Source organism: Haematobia irritans, chromosome 1 (assembly GCF_050003625.1).
Source record: "Haematobia irritans isolate KBUSLIRL chromosome 1, ASM5000362v1, whole genome shotgun sequence".
Lineage (NCBI taxonomy): Eukaryota > Metazoa > Arthropoda > Insecta > Diptera > Muscidae > Haematobia > Haematobia irritans.
Window position 1 is genome coordinate 4,037,368 of NC_134397.1, and position 22,765 is coordinate 4,060,132.

At 34.0% G+C, this 22,765-nt stretch overlaps 1 protein-coding gene across 1 annotated transcript in view; it reads right to left on the reverse strand.

Annotated features, from left to right (window-relative positions):
* The window catches only part of LOC142220077 (diacylglycerol kinase eta), a 146,998-nt gene extending 126,403 nt beyond the window's left edge, over positions 1–20,595 (reverse strand). Inside the window, exon 1 of the mRNA XM_075289001.1 lies at positions 20,485–20,595. The gene's annotated coding sequence lies outside the window, so the exon portion shown is untranslated. The remainder of the gene's footprint in view (positions 1–20,484) is intronic.
* Between the last annotated feature and the right edge of the window lie 2,170 nt (positions 20,596–22,765).

The following is a 22,765-nucleotide window of genomic DNA, read 5'->3' on the forward strand; positions in this document are numbered from 1 at the left end:
TATGACCACAGTGGCCAATCTTTTACTCCGATGTAATTGAAATTTTGCACAGGGAATATAATTAGCATTGTAGTTATGCGTACCAAAATTTGGTTGAAATCGCTTCAGATTTAGATATAGCTCCCATATATAGCTTTCGCCCTATTTACACTCATATGACCACAGAGGCCAATTTTTTGCTCCGATTTAGTTGAAAGTTTGCACAGGGAGTAGAATTAGCATTGTAGCTATGCGTGCCAAATTTTGTTGAAATCGGTTCAGATTCAGATATATCTCCCCTATATATCTTTCGCCCGATTTACACTCATATGACTCCGATTTAGTTGAAATTTTGCACAGGAAGTAGAATTAGGATTGTAGCTATGCGTGCCAACTTTGGTTGAAAGCGGTTCAGAATTAGATATAACTCCCATATATATGTTTTTCTGATTTCGACAAAAATGGTCAAAATACCAACATTTTCCTTGTAAAATCGCCACTGCTTAGTCGAAAATTTGTAAAAATGACTCTAATTTTCCTAAACTTCTAATAAAGGGTGATTTGTTAAGAGCTTGATAACTTTTTAAAAAAAAAAAACGCATAAAATTTGCAAAATCTCATCGGTTCTTTATTTGAAACGTTAGATTGGTCCATGACATTTACTTTTTGAAGATAATTTCATTTAAATGTTGACCGCGGCTGCGTCTTAGGTGGTCCATTCGGAAAGTCCAATTTTGGGCATCTTTTTCGAGCATTTCGGCCGGAATAGCCCGAATTTCTTCGGAAATGTTGTCTTCCAAAGCTGGAATAGTTGCTGGCTTATTTCTGTAGACTTTAGACTTGACGTAGCCCCACAAAAAATAGTCTAAAGGCGTCAAATCGCATGATCTTGGTGGCCAACTTACCGGTCCATTTCTTGAGATGAATTGTTCTCCGAAGTTTTCCCTCAAAATGGCCATAGAATCGCGAGCTGTGTGGCATGTAGCGCCATCTTGTTGAAACCACATGTCAACCAAGTTCAGTTCTTCCATTTTTGGCAACAAAAAGTTTGTTAGCATCGAACGATAGCGATCGCCATTCACCGTAACGTTGCGTACAACAGCATCTTTGAAAAAATACGGTCCAATGATTCCACCAGCGTACAAACCACACCAAACAGTGCATTTTTCGGGATGCATGGGCAGTTCTTGAACGGCTTCTGGTTGCTCTTCACTCCAAATGCGGCAATTTTGCTTATTTACGTAGCCCTTCAACCAGAAATGAGCCTCATCGCTGAACAAAATTTGTCGATAAAAAAGCGGATTTTCTGCCAACTTTTCTAGGGCCCATTCACTGAAAATTCGACGTTGTGGCAGATCGTAAGTCTATTCATGATGAAATGTCAAAGCATACTGAGCATCTTTCTCTTTGACACCATGTCTGAAATCCCACGTGATCTGTCAAATACTAATGCATGAAAATCCTAACCTCAAAAGAATCACCCTTTACATATATATCGAGCGATAAATCATAAATAAACTTTTGCGAAATTTCATTAAAATTGCTTCAGATTTAAATGTTTCTCATATATTTTAACTAACATTGTGTTCCACCCTAGTGCTTTAGGCGACTTAAATTTTGAGTCTATAGATTTTGTAGAAGTCTATCAAATTCTGTCCAGATCGAGTGATATTTAAATGTATGTATTTGGGACAAACCTTTATATATAGCCCACAACACATTTGACGGATGTGATATGGTATCAAAAATTTAGATCTACAAAGTGGTGCAGGGTATAATATAGTCGGCCCCGCCCGACTTTAGACATTCCTTACTTATTTTATTGTTGGTTTGTTTTTCAAAAATTTTTCTTGTTTTTGCGTTGACTAAACTACAAGTGTAGCTTAACCAACAGAGGAAAACTGTATTTGTCAAATATATTTGGGCAAACCCCTATAGACTGGTTGGATGGACGGCCGTTTCGGAATTAAATACCACATTCCTCATCAGCATCCTCTACTTGCAGCAAAACTATCAACTAATTAGTAGAATAAATTCGGGCAATTTACTAAACCCAAAGTGAATTCCACTCGCACCTCCCGAAAAAAAGATTTTTGATAGTCGTTTACGCTTAAATAAATACATCTGCTTACAAATACTTCAATATTACTTTGCCAAAGTCAAATAGAGTTTACTAAAAACATTCTTGCAATTTTGAACTCCAATTTGTTCCTTCAAACTATAAACTTTTCTTTAACAAGTGAAAAAATTAATTATGTCTAATAAATTTTCTTGAAGTTGTCGAAAAATATTTATTTATTTTTGTGATATCGGCGTGATGTCGGCGTTTATAATACACTGAAAAAAATATTGTCGTGAGGTCAAAGATTTCATGTCTTTAAAATACGAATGCAAATTTTGCTTAGCATACAAGACGCATTTCTCTAAAATAAAGTTATTTTCCTTGTCCAAAAGTCGATAAACTTTTCAATGAAGTCGTATTGTCCTTATAAAAGTGATTTGACTTAAAAATGGGTATCTTAACATGAAAGAAAAAATTTATAGACTAAGGTCAACTTGACTTTAATAATTCAGAAAAATTCTTTAAATTTAATGAAATTGTCTTTAAATTTGTTGTCTTTTTGCATCTTCACTACAAAGCAAAAAATCGTTCAAATATAGGACATGTTTTTCAAAACTTTATTTTAAAGAAGTTTTTTACTTCAAACATAGCATAATTTCTACTGGAAGTCGAGTTCTAATTTGGAAAATAAAGTTGCCGTTAACTCGTTTTTAAAGGACTTTGGAAGAAAAAAAGCTGAGAAAGCGAAAAATTAAAATTTGCTTCCTAGAAGAAAGTACACAAAACCTAAATTTAAAAGAGAATTGTGTCTTAAAAGTATCCTTAAATGTATTCTCCGCTTCTTTGGCTCGGAATCAATACCAAATTTTTTAAAGTAAAGACAAAATCTTTGGAACCGAGTATGCTTTTTTTTCAGTGTACTGTTTAGTTAAAATTTTCTAAAAATAATCGAAATTTTCCAAAAATTAATTAAAAATTTTCTTCCTGATTGGTTCATTTTTTTCAGTAACCGTCGCCGCAAGCGGCCTGTGTATTTTAAGTCTGATTTTCTATAACCATATAAGACTCTTTAATTTCTTAGCTTCTTTAATGATATTGGGCTATTCTAAAACTCCTCTCAAAATTTATAATAACCTGTGAACGGTATAATCTAGCAATTCCACTCGATTTTAGCTGTTTCTCATTAGGTTGTTTTAAATTTTTATTTTGCCATTTTTAATAGCCTATTGCCGTTGACATTTTATCAATTTATTTGTTTGGAAAACAGACATTTTCTAAACAACCAAAATTACAATGAAATTTTAAAAATCATTGTATAAAATTAGAAACTATTGATAATTTGGTAATTGCTCATGTGTTAATATTATGAATAAACTTTGATTTTAATAAATTAGGGATATAGTTATTGTATGTTTAACAATGATTTAATATTCAGGTAAACATCTGAATTTAGTTGTGTTTCGCATACTCGCCATCCCCCCCCCCCACCCCCCGAATTTAGCTGAAACATTTTTTATAATGAATATTGTATTACTTTAACAAATTAAATTTACATTGTGATGCATACATCAATGACTAATTAAAAATATAAAATTTCATATTCACAATAAAACAAGCATAGAAACTAATTTCGATGTTATATATACTTTAAATATGCTCATCAAAAGCATAATTTATAACACCTAGGGAACAGAATCCAGTTTTGTTTTATTGACAAATTTTCATTATGTGTTAAATGAAAATTGTTTCTCCTATATGTTGGAGTCCAAATTAAAAATGGGGAATATTTTCAAATGTTTCAGAATACGAAAAAAAAAATTGTAACAGACTGATCAATCGAATCATTAGCCACTAATGTTGCTGGATTTATACGGATACCGCGACGAAACAATGACTCACATTTTGAGTCATTCAGCGAATCGACGCAATATTTGTCGTTTTTATGAGAACGAAAATTCTAAACAGCCAGTAGCAGAACCAGAACCAGAACCAGAAACAATGTCTGTGGTATCCACAGTCACAACTTTAAAAGCACTTCCAGAAGATGCACTCACAATGATGTTCTTTATTTTAACTACCCAAGATGTTCTTTTAATTCAATTTTCTATAACTTAGTTTTTTCATACTTTTAATGGGTAATTTTAACTTTTTTTGTTTCAAATAGGTTAAAAACAGTGTAAGAATTCATAAGATGGTACAAATCATTTAAATTTTGTCGAAAAAAGTGCTAAAACCAATCTGAAAAAATTGTGAATTTTTTAAAATATTTGAGGTCAAACGTTTCCGACAAGCGTTAGAATCCATTAAAAATTATAAAAATTATTTATTTGACAAAATTTCACAGAATTGTTTAATTACATCCAAAACATTGAATTCGGATCACACCTAAAGAAGTGATGCAAACTCAGTGCAACGGCTGTTGAAATGGAGGACTTCCGTCTTATGACAAGCCCATGCTAAATTCATCGCTTCTGCGTCAATTTTGCACCACTTCCGGATCCAAAAAGAACATTTTCATTACTTATTTGGCGACGCTTTTTTTGCTGGGCAGCTCATAGTACACAACATAAAGGTGGCGTTAGGCTTTGCCGTCGGTGTTGAGACATGACTGGTGTAAGTATATGAATTTGCTTAGGATTGTTTCAGTGCATCCACTTTTCATAAACATTAACGATGCGATGGAAAAAACCATGCCTTTGTTGCCTTTGAAGCAGCTCTTCCTGCAGGCAGAGAAATATTGAAAAACGTCTTAAAAAAAAAGTTTTGTAAAGTTTTGTAGAAACCAAATCAAAATACAAAAAATCAAGAAATTTAAAGACGATTTTTTTAATTTTGATTTTTTTTTTTAGAATTTTTAAAGCCAAGTTGACCTTAGTCCAACATATTTATGTTAGTCGAATCGACTTTTAGATATAGACAAAAAAATTTAAATTAACTTTATACATGCTAAGCAAATTTTACATTCGAATAAGAATTTTGTGGCCTCACGACAATGTTTCTTTCAGTGTAGTTGAGGACTATTTAAACTCTTTTGTTTACAAGGAAAAAACATGATTTTTGGCTTCAAATATATTTTAAAGGGTATGGTAAACATATTTTTTCTGTTCGTTTATACCTTCCCATAGCCTCTAGTGTCACTGTTTTGTTGATAAAAAAAAATGTCCTTGTTTTTATTCACTTTGATCTGCAAACATTTATGGTCCATTGCCTATTTGATCAAAATTATTTCTTGATTACATTTGCCATTGCCAAAGGAAATTTTATTTTATTTGGCCTAGGCATACAAAGAACGTCAAGAAAATTTCCAAAGGCCATGTTTTGGGTGGTTATCTGTACATTATTGAACATATCAAATGTTTTCCGTCTTTGTCATATCAGTTTTACAAGAAAGACAAAAATCTCTTGGCAGTTTCTTTTTTTTTAGCCATTATTACTACTGACAGACACAGACAGACGTATGTATGTATGTGTAAGTACATTTAACCATAAAATGTCTACTTTGCAGGGACATCTTTGCTAAGTGGAATATTTAGATGAGGTTTGAAAAGTTTACTGCAGTAGGGTACCTCCATCTGTCCTAAGTGTTTATGGGAAATTCTAAGAAAACGAAATTATGAAAAAAGGTTAAGCTTGGATGAGGACTGTACTGTCTTGTACATTATACCCAAATATTTAACAAGCAAAATAAGTCGACTCTGCTTTTATTTTTGGCAATGAAAATAATCATTAATGAAGGTATACACCTGCGAACACTTACTACAATATATGTGCACATTAAGGCGGGTAGGGGTGTATGAAGAAAAAAATGTTATTGATATTTGAAAATATAAGTAGGTAAGCAATTTAAATGAATTGAATTCAATTACATGTAATTAACTCGAAAAAAAATTATGTAATAGAAACTAAATTAATTATATAAATATATTTAATAATATTTAGGTTTATTTTTTAATCGTTTAATTAAAATTATAAATATTGGGGCTTCTTTGAACGTAGCTTCTTGTATTTTAAATGCTTCTTTTCGAAAAATAAATTAGTAAAGTTCCTTACAGACGTGTGACTATATAGTAAGTAAGGATGACGGTGTACGGTTTAAAAGTCCTTTAGCTAACCATGCTCCAATTTGAATATCACAAATTTTACCTCAAATTATTAATATTAATTTATTTTAAACCTGCATTTGCGGAAAGCGAACGGATGTTCCAAAGGCAACAAAGAAAAGGTTTTTGCGCCGTTACATCAATGGTTAGAAAGCCCGCATTACATACACAAGGTCGTGGGTTCGATTCCTGTTTCGACCGAGCACCAAAAAGTTTCCCACCTCAGTAATGCTGGTGACATTTCTGAGTGTTTCAAAGTTTCTCTAAGTGGTTTCATTGCAATGTAGAACGCCGTTCGGACTCAGCTATAAAAAGGTGGTTCCTTGTCATTGAGGGAAGCACTCAGTGATAAGAGTGAAGTTCATCACTGTGGTATCACAATGGACTGAATAGTCTAGTGAGCCTGACACTTCGGGATGCCACCTAACCTATCGTTACTGGTTATAGAAACTGGATCCGCTATGTAATCCCAAGCAAAAAAAATATCACAACACCGACGCCAAAGCCGAATATCCATGGAAAGAAGCTTATTCTGTGTATTTGCTTGGTGTGGTCTACTATGAGCTGATGCAATCGAGTTAAGCGATCACAAGAACTTACTTGGAAACACTCAAATGCGAAGTCCTACCCATCCGTCAGGCAGCTAGTGTTGCCAGTATTTGTAATTTTCCCCTATATTGGAATTTTTCGTGAACGGAGAAGAAAATTTTGAGTTGGGAACTTGGGGATTTGGTGTGAAATTTCGGTAAATTTAGAGAATTTTGTGGTGTTTTTTTTTTTTAATAATAAAGGTTTACAATAATGGCTTACATTAAATTCTTTTTATTTCTACATTTTTAAATAATAAAGAAACACAGCGAATTAAAACAAAACTATGCGGCATATCCAGGATTTTATTTAGAAGACTTAAAAGCATTTTATAATTCTTCTCAGCTTGGGTAAGACATTTTTCTAAAATTTTGAAATCATTTCGTGAGGACCCCGCTTTAAAAGTTGCCCCTTTTTCAGTGTTCATCAAAGATTTGGACAATATATTCCATAAATTAGAAATGATGAAAATGGTTCACCTGCATAATGATCTACCATTCAAGATTTATTACTTATGAACTTTACGTATTTAGAAGTAAATTTTCGTTCCTAAATACATGGTGACCGAACCCCCATTTTCATTTCTCGAGCATGGTCTCCAGGTGTTGTGATTTCTTGATATTTGTGGTGGTTTGATAAAAATTTTAAATTTTTGATTGTGAAGTGATTTTCTGAAGGGCATATTTTTTTCATAAAAACTTGTTTTGGGTTTTTTTGTGAAAAATTTTAATTTAAATTTGGGATTTTTGTAGACGAAAGCGTCATAATTTGGGAACATGATTTAGAAAATACTGACAACACTGCATATAGCCCAGATTGCTCGATTGACGACGCATGACCTGGATGAGCAGGATTTTTGTTCTTATGAGGAAGCCGAAAATTGGGCCAGAAGATCGGCCTGATATATTTTTTGGTTTCGGAATAAATTATCAACAGTTTTAAAAAATCCCAAATTTTTTATTCGCACTTGCAATAAACAAAAATTTTTAAAATCAAAAACAAAAACAAAAGAGAAATACCGAAAGCGTAAGATAGTATCGTTTATTAAAATTATTATAAATATACAATATAAATTATTAAAACTATACAATATAAATTTATTTAATTTAGTTGCATAAATTTCGTATTATTTAATTGAACTCTACTTCATTAATTTAATCTATATATATAAAATTCAATCTATGTTTGTTTTTTTGTTTGTTTGTATGTTCCGAGTTGGCTCCGAAACGGCTGAACCGATTTACTTGAAACTTTCAGAGCTCCCCCTTGCCCTACTTTTTGAAACTTGGAACAAAATTATGCGATTTGCTTGAAATTTTCATTGAATGTTAGGGTTGGCATGTAGACAAAAATCCGCTACATTATCTTTCGATATTTGGTCGGGGAGGGGGATCACCCCTTTGCCCGAATTTTTTTGTTTAAAAGTACAAACAAAACTAAACTCCCCCGACTGAAATTTTACGGAAAAATGGGTTATGAAATTTATATCAGGTTCTTGATTTTTTAATAAAAATAAAAGGGCATAGGGAGAAATCCGCTTCTCTTAAGTACATACAGAGAAACAATTGAACTTTTACCGAGTTACTTGAAATTTACAGAGGACTGGGGAAAGGTTACGATATTAATAGTTGATACCTGATTTTGTGATATTTGGACGGAAGAGAGGCCGCCCTTCTAGGCTTATAATTTGCTTGACATTTTCTGGGACGTTTACAAAAGATACGCTGCATTACTTTTCGATATTTAGTCGGGGAGGAGGTCCTCCTCTAAAACTGCAAAAAAAAACAACAATTCTTAAGTTTTCTTGAAATTTACATAGGCAGTGGGGGAAGGTTTCCCACACTTGAAGGAAAGTTTCAAGAATTTTCAGGGAAGGTTAGGGGTGCTATTCAGTACGGTGTTTGTCGATATTGTATCGGGGAAAGTGACGTCCCTTTAAAACAATAGAGCAAAATTTAAACATCGCCGATCTACTTGAAATTTACAGGGAAAGTGGGAGGAGGTGATTAAATTTATACATGATTTTTAAATTAGTATATGATTTTTCGATATCTGGTTGGGGAAGTGGAAAATTGAAATAAACTTTGTCGATTTACTTCGATAGAATTTATAGGGACCATTGAGTAGTTGCGAAATTGATATAGGGTACGTGATAGTCCGATATCAGGTCGGAGTGGAGCGAAGGTTCCCTTTTGTCCGTTTTTTTTTTTCTTAAATTGAAAGTAGAGTGTTGTCCGTAAATGGGAACTCGGTACATAATTTTATGATTTTTGCACAGGCTTCTGCCAGACTTCTTTTTAGTAAAGAACTTAAATTTACATGAAATTGGCAGCCAACGTAGAGGGTGCATCATTTTCCAACATTTTAGCAAATGTTAATGTGGTAAAATTTTTTACTAGTTTTGCTTTTTCCGATTTATTGGATGGGAAACAGTAATTCTTTGTATGTTATTATAATATAGTGCTTGATTTTCAGATATGTTGAGGAGAAGGATACCTTTCTTGACAAACCACACTTCAAATTCACAAGAAATATAGAAGAAGGTACACCCTCTCCCGCCGTATTTGTACCTATAAACGAAAAATCAAGTAGTCCGATTTGTTTAAAAGAATTCAAATCTTTTCGAATTTGTTTTCAGCACGAAGGATATAGTTGACTAAGTTAACGCAAAATATTCCTCAAAATATGCTTCGGAAGGCGCATATTTTAGTTTTCAAGGTGAATACCTTGAAAACTAATTCAAACAAAATCTTATTTTCTGACCCACCTAAATACACATCACTTGATAGATTTGCTTCCAAAAATGTACCCATGACAAGGACTAATGTCCCTTTCAAGCTCATGATTTTGTTAGACCCCATTTGAAATTGTAAATAATTTCGCTACAATCACATATACATTACATAAAAAGGCCTATTGAAATGTTTTACTCCTCAATATATTTATATTGAGAAATAAAAAACCTATAATGATAATTTAACTGTGGAAGTTATTGTCGTTATTAATAATTTAGAATTTCTCATAAATTTAAGTACCATTTAAAAAAAACCAAATGCTTTTGTTTCGAAAGACATGACGACACAAAGTTTGACTTGGCCCAAGTAAATATACCCTGTCAGTACAAAGCATTAGTCGCTGCTGTGAAATATCGTCAAAAATTTTAAATTTTTGGAAAATTTAAGATCAGCTTTTTCAAAAACCGAGATTTTAGAAAATCCGTATTTCTATTTTTGTGACTAAGGAAAAATCTAGACCGTTGTAATAGCCGATCTTCAAAAAAATTTGCATCTTATCAAATATACCTACTATCCCATCATATTTATTTATAATTATAAGGCTCTTTAAAAACGTATTTTTTCCTTACTCTTAAATGTAAAGCCAAACATTTTTAATTCATTTAGGCCAGATGTGTGGTTTTTCTTAGTTTTTAAATGGCATAGAACTTTCTCAAATTTGTATTCTAAATATTTCAGATGGGTCGAATTTGCATCTTGACCTGAATTAAGGTAAATCCTTTGATAAATTAAAATACACATACTATAGCTTAAAAGAAAATGTCTGTGGTCATTTCTCCAAATGTCTCCAGAATACCAAATCCCCAAAACCAAACAAACAAATAGGCTGCCTTATTGGGTGTCCATAAAAACTCAACTTCAAGATGATTATATGCAGACAAAATGGAAAAGTTTTTTGTTAGAAGTTTAGTTGAAAAAAATATGAAGGAAAACTTTCAACTTGGGTCCATACCAAAAGAAAGTCCCCCGTCCCATTCCTTTCTAGAATTTTAAAGAAGAATTGGATAGAAGCCAAAAACACAAAAATTTTGATGGCTTCTTCCTTTAGTTACTCCTTAGCCTTAAGGGGGACAGCCTAAATTATTCACATAGTCCTGTGGTGACACACTAGTTTGCGATGGTTAGTTTACTGGCTTTGCTGGATATGCTGGTTTTGTGGACTTTCTTGAAATGTTAAATATTTACTTGGTAGAATCCAAGAAGGCACTGACAACAAAATCTCCCCCTTGACCATGAGCGCAAAAAAAAAACACAATTTGGAAAATTTTTAAGCGTCCTATAGAATTGTGCATTGGGCCAGAATAGAAGACACTTTGACCTTTTGCCACCGCTCATAAAGATAAGCAACACAGTAGGAGCTGAGAGTGGATGCATGGGTAGGATGATGTTTGGCTTAGTATGTTCAAATGGAGGGCAAAAGTTGGTAAAACTTTTACTTAGTAAACATTTTACGGCCCTGAAATAAAATGAACTTTATGCGAAAGTGGCAAGTGAAACCTCTCACAAAACATTGAAGCTGTTTGCCTTCACCAAAAACAGTCAGCGATTCTCCGCGAAAACGAATTTTGATATTTGTTTCCGGTAAATGTTGGGTTTGCCTTCATTCGATTTCCTCTGCCTGTGCGAATATGAGCTGTGAAGGTATGCGTGCGGGTGTTTGTGAGACAATATCAGTTACACGTAGAGGATAAATACACTTAGTATTCTTACCTTTCCGTTCTGGGGAGTCTGGCAAATTAATCGACAAATATTATTTCACTGTAGCTTTTTTTCTTGGAGGTAGTTACACTGACGAAGAAGTTTTCAAGCAAGGTTCACTACAATTAACACCTATTTCGAAGGTTTTGGATTTGTTTCGCCTTTTTGTCTTTATGATTTTTTGTTGGGTTCCTTTCGGGATTTTTTTACACAATAACAATGTTACACTTAAATTGATGTGATTTTTCTTTTTTCGTTTATTTTTCTTTTTGTTATATTCTTTCGTTTTTTTCTTATTTAAATTGTAAGCATTGTTTTTCTAATGTTTTGGGAAGTAGGAGAAGGGGAATGGGAGGGTGTGTTTATAAGGTACTTTTTTATAATTTGTATATTTGAAAAGCGCTTTTGTTCCTTTTTTGGTCCAATGAGTATATTTGTGGGTTTTTATTTTCCTTTTTGGTTGGTCTTCTTTTTTTAAAGATTTTTTTTGGGTTCTTGTTGATTTTCAAATATGCGTATTTTTCTTCTTTGGATACTGTTTTAACCGTTGCTCAACTGGGTAACTACTGAGCGTTTTTCGTTTCAGCATCTCCTCTTATATGGCAAACGAGGATTCCACCACAGACCGCATGTCTCCCCAAAGGATTCATATTATAGGTAAAAGAGCAGAAAGCTTTTTATGCTTTTGTGAGAAAGAGAGGAAGCTTTTAACCTTAATCGACAGTGTTCTGCTTCATCTAATAAACGTGCCTGAATGTATTAGAGCATTTTTTCTACAATAATTAGAAATTTTCCTTAATTTTTTATATTATTAGAAATTATGGGAAATAAAAGTGACCCCACCGGGAAAGAAAATGTAGGTTAACTTTAAACATTTTTAACTAAACTTTATTACAAACACCGGTGTGATAAAAATTATAAAATTCTAGAAAAAAAAGAAAGAAAAAAAAACAGGATAGATTTATTTAATTTGTTTACCAAATTTTGAATTTTTAGGGAAAAATGGAGTATGAAGTTGCAAAAATATTTTTAGCACCATTGGAATATATATGTCCAATTAGCATTATTGGTCAAATTTTATATTCGATTTTAGTACAATTTTCATTCGTATATAACTTTTTTCCTTTTTACCAAATGTATTTTTATTTGCTCTACACAGAAAAAAATATCACCAAAATATTTCCAATTAAAAAGTTGATTAAAGTTGGAAATTTTTTTAATTAATAAATTAATTGATACAATTAACTTTTTAATCAAGATAGAAACATTAAGCTAATTATGCCAATGATTAAACATTTTAAAATTTTTATTTAAAAAATTAATTGATACAATTAACTTTTTAATCAAACTCGGGAGACTAAGTCACAAAGTGATCGGCATTTTTTTTAATTTTGAACTAAAAATTTATATCAAACTATCCATTTTTAATCAGTAAGTCAGTAAACTATCCATTTTTAATCAGTAATTGAATCGATTAAAAAAATTAATTGAAAATTCCTAATAAAATCAATTAATTTTTTAATCAAGTATTTTTTTTAATTTCCAATTAAAACTGTGATTGATACTATCATTTTCGTGATTGAAGACATTTCAATTAAAAAATTAATTGGATCAATTAATTTCGTGATTGAATCAGATCAAAAATTTTTTGCTTGTAGACTGAAGCACAATTTGGTTAGGGCATACTAGTATGTTCCATATTCCAAAATTAGCATTGTGCTCTAGGAAGTTATCATATTCCTTCTCTGCGTGTGTTAGCTAATGGTTGTATTTATAAAATTTGAAATAGACAATTTTATTTAAATACACTCAAAAAACCTGTTAACACTAAATGACACTAAAGCCAATATAATTCTATTTTATAGCCCATTCACATTAGGCTCGAAATCTACTAAAAGTGGATTTGAAATTCCTTTTTGATAAGGCAAATAACAGTTGAAATCTAGTTAAAGTGGATTTTGTAATTGTAATGTGTACGAGGTTTTATCTAAAGGGTCATACGGTCAAAATTTGGTCAAGGGAAAACGCGTGTAAATCGGTGAAATCGTTTATTTAAAAAATCAAATTAAATTTCTTCAATTCAGTTCAATTAGTATAAAATTCAGGAAAAATATTCAGTTAGGCTTTCGCTTTTCCAAATCCGAATTGCCGGGCCTCACGCTTGACACCTACCATCAGATTTTGTACAGCCACCTTGTCCACCTTCTTCGCCGCAGAAAGCCAGTATGCCTTGAACTGCTGCTCGTCCTTTGCAGTTTTTTTGGTCTTCTTTAGGTTCCGCTTGACAATAGCCCAGTATTTCTCACTTGGGCGGAGCTCTGGCGTGTTGGGAGGGTTCTTGTCCTTGGGAACCACCTGCACGTTGTTGGTGGCGTACCACTCCATGGCCTTTTTACCGTAATGGCAAGATGCCAAATTCGGCCAAAACAGTACGGAACAACCGTGTTTCTTCAGGAAAGGCAGCAGACGTTTATTCAAACACTCTTTCACGTAAATTTCTTGGTTGACAGTCCCGGAAGCTATGAAAATGCTGCTTTTCAAGCCACAGGTACAGATGGCTTGCCAAACCAGATATTTCTTTGCGAACTTTGACAGTTTTATGTGCTTGAAAATATCTGCTACCTTTCCCCTTCCTTTTGCCGTATACAACTCCTGTCCCGGAAGCTGCTTGTAGTCGGCTTTGACGTAGGTTTCGTCGTCCATTACCACGCAGTCAAACTTCGTCAGCATCGTCGTGTACAGCCTACGGGATCGCGCTTTGGCCGTCGTATTTTGTTTATCATCGTGATTTGGAGTCACTACCTTCTTGTAAGTCGATAGTCCGGCTCGTTTTTTTGGCTCGATGCACGGTTGTAGACGATACACCCAGCTTATTTGCGGCATCTCGGAGAGAGAGGTTAGGGTTTCGCTTGAAACTACCGGCGACTCTCTTTGTCGTCTCAGCGGCTTCCGGTTTTCGATTTCCCCCCGATCCAGACTTCCTGGCTGTCGACAAACGTTCCCCAAACACTTTAATTACATTTGTAACGGTTGATTTGGCAACTTTTAGCGATTTTGCCAGCTTTGCGTGCGAGTAGCTCGGATTTTCGCGATGCGCGAGCAAAATTTTGATACGCTGCTCTTCTTGCTTGGGCGGCATTTTGACAACTGAAGAGTGAATTCCAAAATCAAAACAGGAGCAACATTCTACACACACTCACCTTCAAAATGAGGGGTGTTCAGGTTTTTAAATGCAAAATTGAAAGAAATACGTCAAGTTTATATTGACCAAATTTTGACCGTATCACCTTTTAATGGTATTATTATGATTTGAGAACGTTTCCTCGACTCTAATAATTTTTTGCATACATTAGTTAAATTAACTAAAAAAGGGGGAAATTATACACAAATGAAGCATAATGGTTTACTATATTCGTATCTCCCACAAAATATTTCAGAATTTCTTAAAATTTGTAAATTTTACCAATAATGCGACCATCTTGAACTTCATATGACACTAAAGACATTTTTGCAATTTAATTATGTCTAAGCAATTTTGTTGAATATACATTAACACAGTTTACTAAAAAAAAAACTACAATTAACTAAAATTTTCCTTTCTGGTTGGTTCACTGTTTTTTTGAGTGTAGAATATTTTGCATCATCATCGCACAATTCATATTTTCCTTCAAAGTATCTGCATATAATAAAACGCTACATTTCTCTTTCAGAAATTCTCAATGGTAACCCTGGGAAGACTCTCCTTATAAGACTCTCTCTCTCTTAGATTTTAGAGAGTACATAATAAATAAATTCCTCTACATCCTCGTTTTTTCGTTGATATCACTCACGTGCGTTTATTTTCTGTATTCCACCAATGCATTTTGTGGGGCAAATAGAAAAACATATGTACATGAGAATGCGTATGTGTGTGTGTAGGCAAGTGGCGGCAACACCACATAGTGGTGGAAACGTAGTAAACACTAAAGCACGCGCTAAAATACTACAGCTATCACATGGTTCGAAGACAACACTCAAGAAAATAATAAAAACACGCACATACGCATCTATACATCTTCATATCAATTGTCTGTTAACACATAAAACTACACGCACACACGCACGTACTTAGATACTTGCAAATTTCCTAACACCTTCCATAAACTCATTAGGATGGATAGGATATTCAGTCAAAATTGAAATTGAAGACCTTAACCCATCTTTTACCCTGAAAGAAGACACCTTCTAACATACATGTTTTCTTTATTGCATGGCATTTCCTTAAATAACCATCAGTTTAACTGGAAAACAAACATTGATCCATTGAATCAGTCTGGTTGTTGTTTTTGTTATAGGCTGTTTTGTCAAAAGTTGTTCCTCATTGCTTATGGTTATGGGTTTTTAACATATTTTGCCTTGGGTAAGTACATATGTGAGTGTGTGTGTCTGTGTGTTGCGGATTATAACTTCTAATCCAAAAAGGTTACTGGCAAAGGAAAAAGCTCAGGTGTGTTACAAATTTAAATTGCTTTCTTATAAAGTTCAAACAGCCATATCAATTTACACACACACATACACATACACATGAACACAAACAAAAACATCAATATATAAAGGAGCATATATGAAAATATTTTATGCTCTTATGGCCATAATGAGACTTCCTTTTTGGGCCTTTAAATACATATGAGCGATTTCAAAAAAAAGGTCATGTCATTAGAATATAGTTTGATATGCCATTTGTAACACATCAAAATATGGATTACCGACTATATTTATAAAGTATAAATATTCTTGATCAGGAAGAAGTTCTAAAACGATATAATGAAGTCCGCCTGTCTGTCTATTGTAATCACGCAAAAGCCTTCAATACACGCAGAGACGGAATATAATCACCTCAAACATGTTTCAAGAGCAAAATGTTATTTTTGTATGGTGACCATGTAACATGTTTGCCACTAAAATTTCATTTTCTCGTCAAATATAACCTGCTTGCCGCAATTAGATACATGATTTTCGAGAAAATAACATGGTTGCGAAAACCATGTTACATGGACACCACCCAAAAATAACATTTTGCTCTTAAAACATGTTTGAGGTGATCATATTCCTTCTCTGGTTGTAGCGGCCCTATCGTCCTAAAATTTTGTTTTTTTCGTTTTTTTATCTGCACACAAGTCAAGTTCAAAGATAGGCCCCGATATAAACCGATCTCCCGATTTTGCTTCTTGGGTTTGTAGACACTCACATTTTCAACCTATAGCCAAAAATTGGAAATCTAGAGGTCTATAAAAAGATAAAAATTTGATCAAATTTGATTTATACCTGTAAGAGGACGTTACACTAAATAAGTAGCCCGAAATTAGAATTTACCGATTTTACTTCTGCTTTGGGTGTAAAAACTGAATATCGTTATTTCATTGGATATTTGTGTTCGCTTAGACGACATGTTTAAGAGCTAACGATCTTCTTAAGGTAGTATAGGCCAGAAATCCTATATATGGTGGAATTTTCTACCTTATATACTTTTTTATGAATAATAACATCCAGTGCATGTTAGGCCAACTTCAACACAGCCAATTTTTTTCATCTCGAAAATTCCTGAAAATTTAATGGAATTGCTCACATATGCAGGGCAAGGACATTAAAGTAATATCTCCGACAATAAAAACTTATTTCAAGCTTATTGTACTCTAATTGCAACGTTCACTGAAGAGAATGAATGAAATGCTAACTGAATTTTATAATTTTCTAATAATAATGCATTTTCAGGCATTTTTCCTCTATAGATATTTCGAACAAAATTCTTTTTTGGTAAACATGTTTTGGGCCTATAAGCCAAAAAAAGGTAAACAAACAATTAACGCGAAATGTAATAACTTTGTATACTTTGTATGTGTTTACCAATCCACACACACACACATATGGAGTCATGACATGTATATATTTATGGATTATGAGCCCAAACTAAGCTCCTTCAAAAGATCTTTTTATACCAAAAAAAAAATAAAAAACAAACTTTTTCTTATGCTTTTCTTTTTTCAGTTTTTCCTTCGTTTTTTCTTATCTCGTTATAGCCAGGCAATTGAAGATTTGGAATGTGTATGATACCACTGTTGCACGTATGCCTCATATGCGATATTAAGTATGAAATAAAAAAATGACACTTATGATAACTCCATGATAAACGTATATGTGTCATAAGTATATCCGCAAAGGCGGAAAATTTATAAAAAAGAAGATACAAAGGAAATGAAAGAATTTAGTTTTATGAGAACTGCTTCCGCTTTTGTGTGTTCACAATTTCCAAGAAGAACCTATTTTGTGTTTAGAAACGAAACTTATATGGGGGATTACAATGAGACAAAGCATATTAAGATGATTTTTATTGAAGGACTTCAGCGCAAAGATTTTTGCTCTTAAATGAGAAATGCCCTTATTAATAGATCTTACGTTTTTAGTCTTGCCATAGAATACATTTCCTCCTGGGAGATACTTCAACAGTTACACAAGACAATATTTGCCAGAAATAAAAAAAAATTGTCACCACAGCGAAACCAGCAAACATTTACATACATATCATCATGCAAGGAACGATTTCCAAAAACGGTATCCAGATATTTCGAAAATTCTCCTGGAAAAAAGTTTCACACTCAGTTTGGTCAAACCTATGCTCAGTGTGACCATACCCTAAGATACAATGCCTGCTTTTTTATGGTAAAATATTTAGCAAATTAACCATCAGATTTTCTTCAGATCTGTTAAAAATTCCTTTTTTTCTTTCCCAAACCAAGTACCAACACTCACCACTTGTATATTGATCCCAATTTATTAGTTTTCCCTTATTAAGAAAAATCATATTCCTACCCATAATGTCATGACTCAATTAAAAAAGGAGACATAAATTAATTAACTCATTACAGCAAACATTTTCAGAGTGGCCGCAAACCACATTTTTGTTGGTGATGTATTTGAGGGATTTTCAAAGAATTTAATTAACCTTCAACTCTTTTGAGTTGATTTTAATGGATTTATGTTTAGGACAGAAACGAAAAACAACCATGAAACCAAAAGACAAAATACAAGCCAAAGCCAAAACAATGAATGAATGCTGCAAAAAAAAATGCGCCACAGTCATTCAAAAGCTATTTGGCTGTAAAAATCTAATCTAAAAACTCATCATTTAATAGCCAAAGTAAATACCAAAAGACTTAGACCGCAAATTGTAAAATTTTTTGGAAAATGGAATTTAACCAGGAAAATCCTAAGCTTTATCGAGGGAAGAGTGTTGAGATGAGGTGTATGCTTACATTTTGCTAGCACGTGTGGAAAACGTCTCTCTTATTTGTTTGTGCTTTAGAAAGGATTTTCATTTTTGTTTTGATCCAGAAAAAAGCAAACAATTTGAAAAAGTGTCGCCAACTCGTCCTCATGGGACTTTTGTTTGAATCACTGAGGATAGGTTAGGTTGGCTATAGTGGTAGCCGTTTATTTTTACTTGGATTATTCAGTCAGTACTTTCGATGACAAGGAACTCCCGAGTCCGAACGAATGAAATTTGAAACACTCCGGTATGTCACCAGCATTACTGAGAGGGGATAGTCCACCACAGAAGAGCATTTTGGTATTTAGTCGAAATTGGTATTGAATCGAGGATCCTTTGTATGCGATCATACTGACCATACCACTACTCAGGCATGTTCCACTTACCGGGTAATTGTTGATCATCAATTCTCATACGGTTCGTGATCACACCATAATGCCTGCATTACCATCCTGCTTTAAACGAAAATGTTCACGGTTTCTTGCCTAGATTTATTTCTAAGTCGTTCTACCCTTGCCACTCGCAGGACTATACCATGGCCTGTCATGGCTATCATTCTTCATGGTATCGTTTAGTACTAAGTGATTCCATACATTCATTTGCCATTCGAACTTCGTGGTGCTGGGATCTCAATGTTGGAGTCCCGGTCTCTCATACAACTACAGTGAAACCTCTAAGCAATGGATGCTCGCGGTCGCCTAAATTTTGTCCATATTTTGGAGATATTCACTAATGAGAGGTACATTGTTATGTCAAACGTATCACAAAAATTGTCTAGAGATTTGCCTCTTTTTAGGGTGTCCAAGTTTTACAGATTTCACTGTATTACCCCCCAGTATCTATTCTAGGCATTTGAGGAGGATTTAGAATTTCTATTCCAATGGTGGAATGAAGTCTTAAGTTTAAGCCGTGATATATGTAATTGGCTCTATGCTGACTCATATTCCGATTTTACTCATAATAGAGCCAAATCTAATGGAATTTATCTTAAATTTAAATGTTTTTTCTTACAACTCTAAAGCTTAAGTCACGGATCACATGAACTGTTTTCAAAACCCCAAACTATATGTCAGACGTTTAAATTTTATTACCACTTCGGAAATTATTATTTTTATTTTAATTTTTATTATTATTTAATTCGTATTTTTTGCCCCTGTATAACCTATTTATAAATGGCATGAGAGTTCCTTCACATCCGTCAGTCCTTTTATATTAAGTTGAAAATGGCTAAATTAATTACTATATTTATGGAGATAGTTTCTTGTCCTCCCATGTGGCATATTCATGGCAATATCTTATAATGTAGCGATTCGATAAAATCTTTCATATTTTCATATTTGGATTATTTTAAATTTTGTCCCGCATCCATATTATAACAAAAGCACTCCCTATTAACAATCAGGATATTTTTATAGCATCGTAAAAAGGCAAGTGATGCATTTCCTCAGTTCAAATTGTATGTCAAAAACGACATTATGAAATATCTTCATAATTTTGCTTGCATTGCTTCCCTATTAAATAATAAAGTGCAAAATATTAAAATGAACAAAAGCTTCGACAAACCGGATGTAATCTGACCTTTATCTAGTTGACTTATAATAAGCTCTTGTTATAACGATGACGATGACCACATCGAATCAATCTACTAACATCAATGTCAATCATGGACCTTTAGTGAATGGCACTTATAATGCCACCAAAATTAAAAAAAAAAATCATAAAAACCCTTAACATAGAGAATCTCTGTGCAGCTAAGGAAGTACATCATTAGGAAAATTTGTGTGGGAAGCTGTACTTTCTGTCCATGTGTGGTTTCTCTGCAGTTACCTATTCTTCTTCCTCTTGAACAGCTTCAACAAACTTGAATTGCAATCAACTTCTAAAACAATCATGGTTTGTTTTATTTTTTGTTTTGCTTTTTTTTTTTTTAATAAATGTTTGAATATAATTTCTACTGACCTTGGGATCCTTGGCATAGTAGAGTTTATTACGTTTTAAACGAAAAAATCGCCGACGCCAACGTTGAAAAGACCAGGTTTGTTTGAGCAAGAAACCCTCCTTGATGGCAACCTGCAAAAGAGAAAGGCAAAAAAACAAGAACAAAAAAAAAAAAATGAAAGGTAAACCGAGTTTGAATATAGCCTTAGTTCGAGCACATGCAAATGAAATGAAATTAAACAATTAAGGGGCTTGACTGCATCCAAGAGTTGTATAAATGTATAGGTGTATGAATGTGTGTGTGTGTTTGTGTATTTATTTTGTGTGATGATGTGTCTGTGCAACCAATGCACTTTGTTTATTTGATAAACTACCGTTCATTATTTCCTACCCACCCCTTGCCATTCATTTCCCACTTCTCTTTTGTTTGGCTTATTTCCACCTTTTTCTTTGGAATGGCATGAAGCGATTGATTGCACGATTTGGGTTTTCCTCAATCACGTGTAAAATATTCATTTTCACTTCGATAAAGCTCCCATGGCCAGCATACTGTTGCAAGTAAGCCAACAGTTGATATTAGGATAGCGGTGACGGAACACAATGGGCATTTGTATGACAAAATCTAGAAATTGACTCAAAATCGGCTCAATTCAACTTTTACCGAAATAGTCCACAAGTCGGGTTAAATTGGAAAAGCAACTGTGGTGTTATGGTAACTACGAGAATTATTGTAGAGAATATACTTTATTTGAAATATGCTCCCATCGTACCTTCTAATGGATTTTTATTGTTCGTAAGGGGGATGTGTATTAGCACACGCAGAGAACATGTTTCAAGAGCAAAATGTTATTTTGGGATGGTGACCATGTAGCATGTTTGTCGCAAAAATGTTGCTTTCTCGCTAAATATAACATGCTTGCCGAAATCATATACATAATTTCCGAGAAAATAACATGGGTGCGATAAACATGTTAACCCTCCGATGAGTGAGAAGATCCCTAGGGCTTTTTTGCCTTTTCAAACTGAAATTACTCCTACTTCGGCCACTACATCCCACACCGAAAGTTACTCTGTGTTCCAAGAGTACTTTGTTGCGCATCTTTTGGAAAAAATCAAGCCGATCGGATCATTACTTTAGGAATTATTTAGGTTTTAGTGAGAATAGTACGCGGACGTGTGAATAGGTCCGTATGTAACAGGTTGGCTGATAAGTCCCGGTCTAACACATAGATGGCGTCGCTAGTATTAAATGCATATTATTTTTATATAGCAGCAACCTTCAAATGATTCGTGTCAAAATTTGACGTCTGTAAGTCAATTAGTTTGTGAGATAGAGCGTCTTTTGTGAAGCAACTTTTGTTATTGTGAAAAAAATGGAAAAAAAGGAATTTCGTGTTTTGATAAAATACTGTTTTCTGAAGCGAAAAAATACGGTGGAAGCTAAAACTTGGCTTGGTAATGAGTTTCCGGACTCTGTCCCGGGGAAATCAACAATAATTGATTGGTATGTAAAATTCAAGCGTGGTGAAATGAGCACGGAGGACGGTGAACGCAGTGGACGCCCGAAAGAGGTGGTTATCGACGAAAACATTAAAAAATCCACAAAATGATTTTGAATGACCGTAAAATGAAGTTGATCGAGATAGCAGAGGCCTTAAAGATATCAAAGGAACGTGTTGGTCATATCATTCAACAATATTTGGATATGCGGAAGCTCTGTGCAAAATCGGTGCCGCGCGAGCTCACATTTGACCAAAAACATCAACGTGTTGATGATTCAGAGCGGTGTTTGCAGTTGTTAACTCGTAATACACCCGAGTCGTCCGTCCGTCGATATGTGACAATGGATGAAACATGGCTCCATCACTACACTCCTGAGTCCAATCGACAGTCGACTGAGTGGACAGCGACCGGTGAACCGTCTCCGAAGGGTGGAAAGACTCAAAAGTCCGCTGGCAAAGTAATGGCCTCTGTTTTTTGGGATGCGCATGGAATAATTTTTATCGATTATCTTGAGAAGGGAAAAACCATCAACAGTGACTATTATATGGCGTTATTGGAGCGTTTGAAGGTCGAAATCGTGGCAAAATGGCCCCATATGAAGAAGAAAAAAGTGTTGTTTCACCAAGACAACGCACCGTATTGCACAAGTCATTGAGAACGATGGCAAAAATTCATGAATTGGGCTTTGAATTGCTTCCCCACCCACCGTATTCTCCAGATCTGGCCCCCAGCGACTTTTTCTTGTTCTCAGAACTCAAAAGGATGCTCGCAGGAAAAAAATTTGGCTGCAATGAAGAGG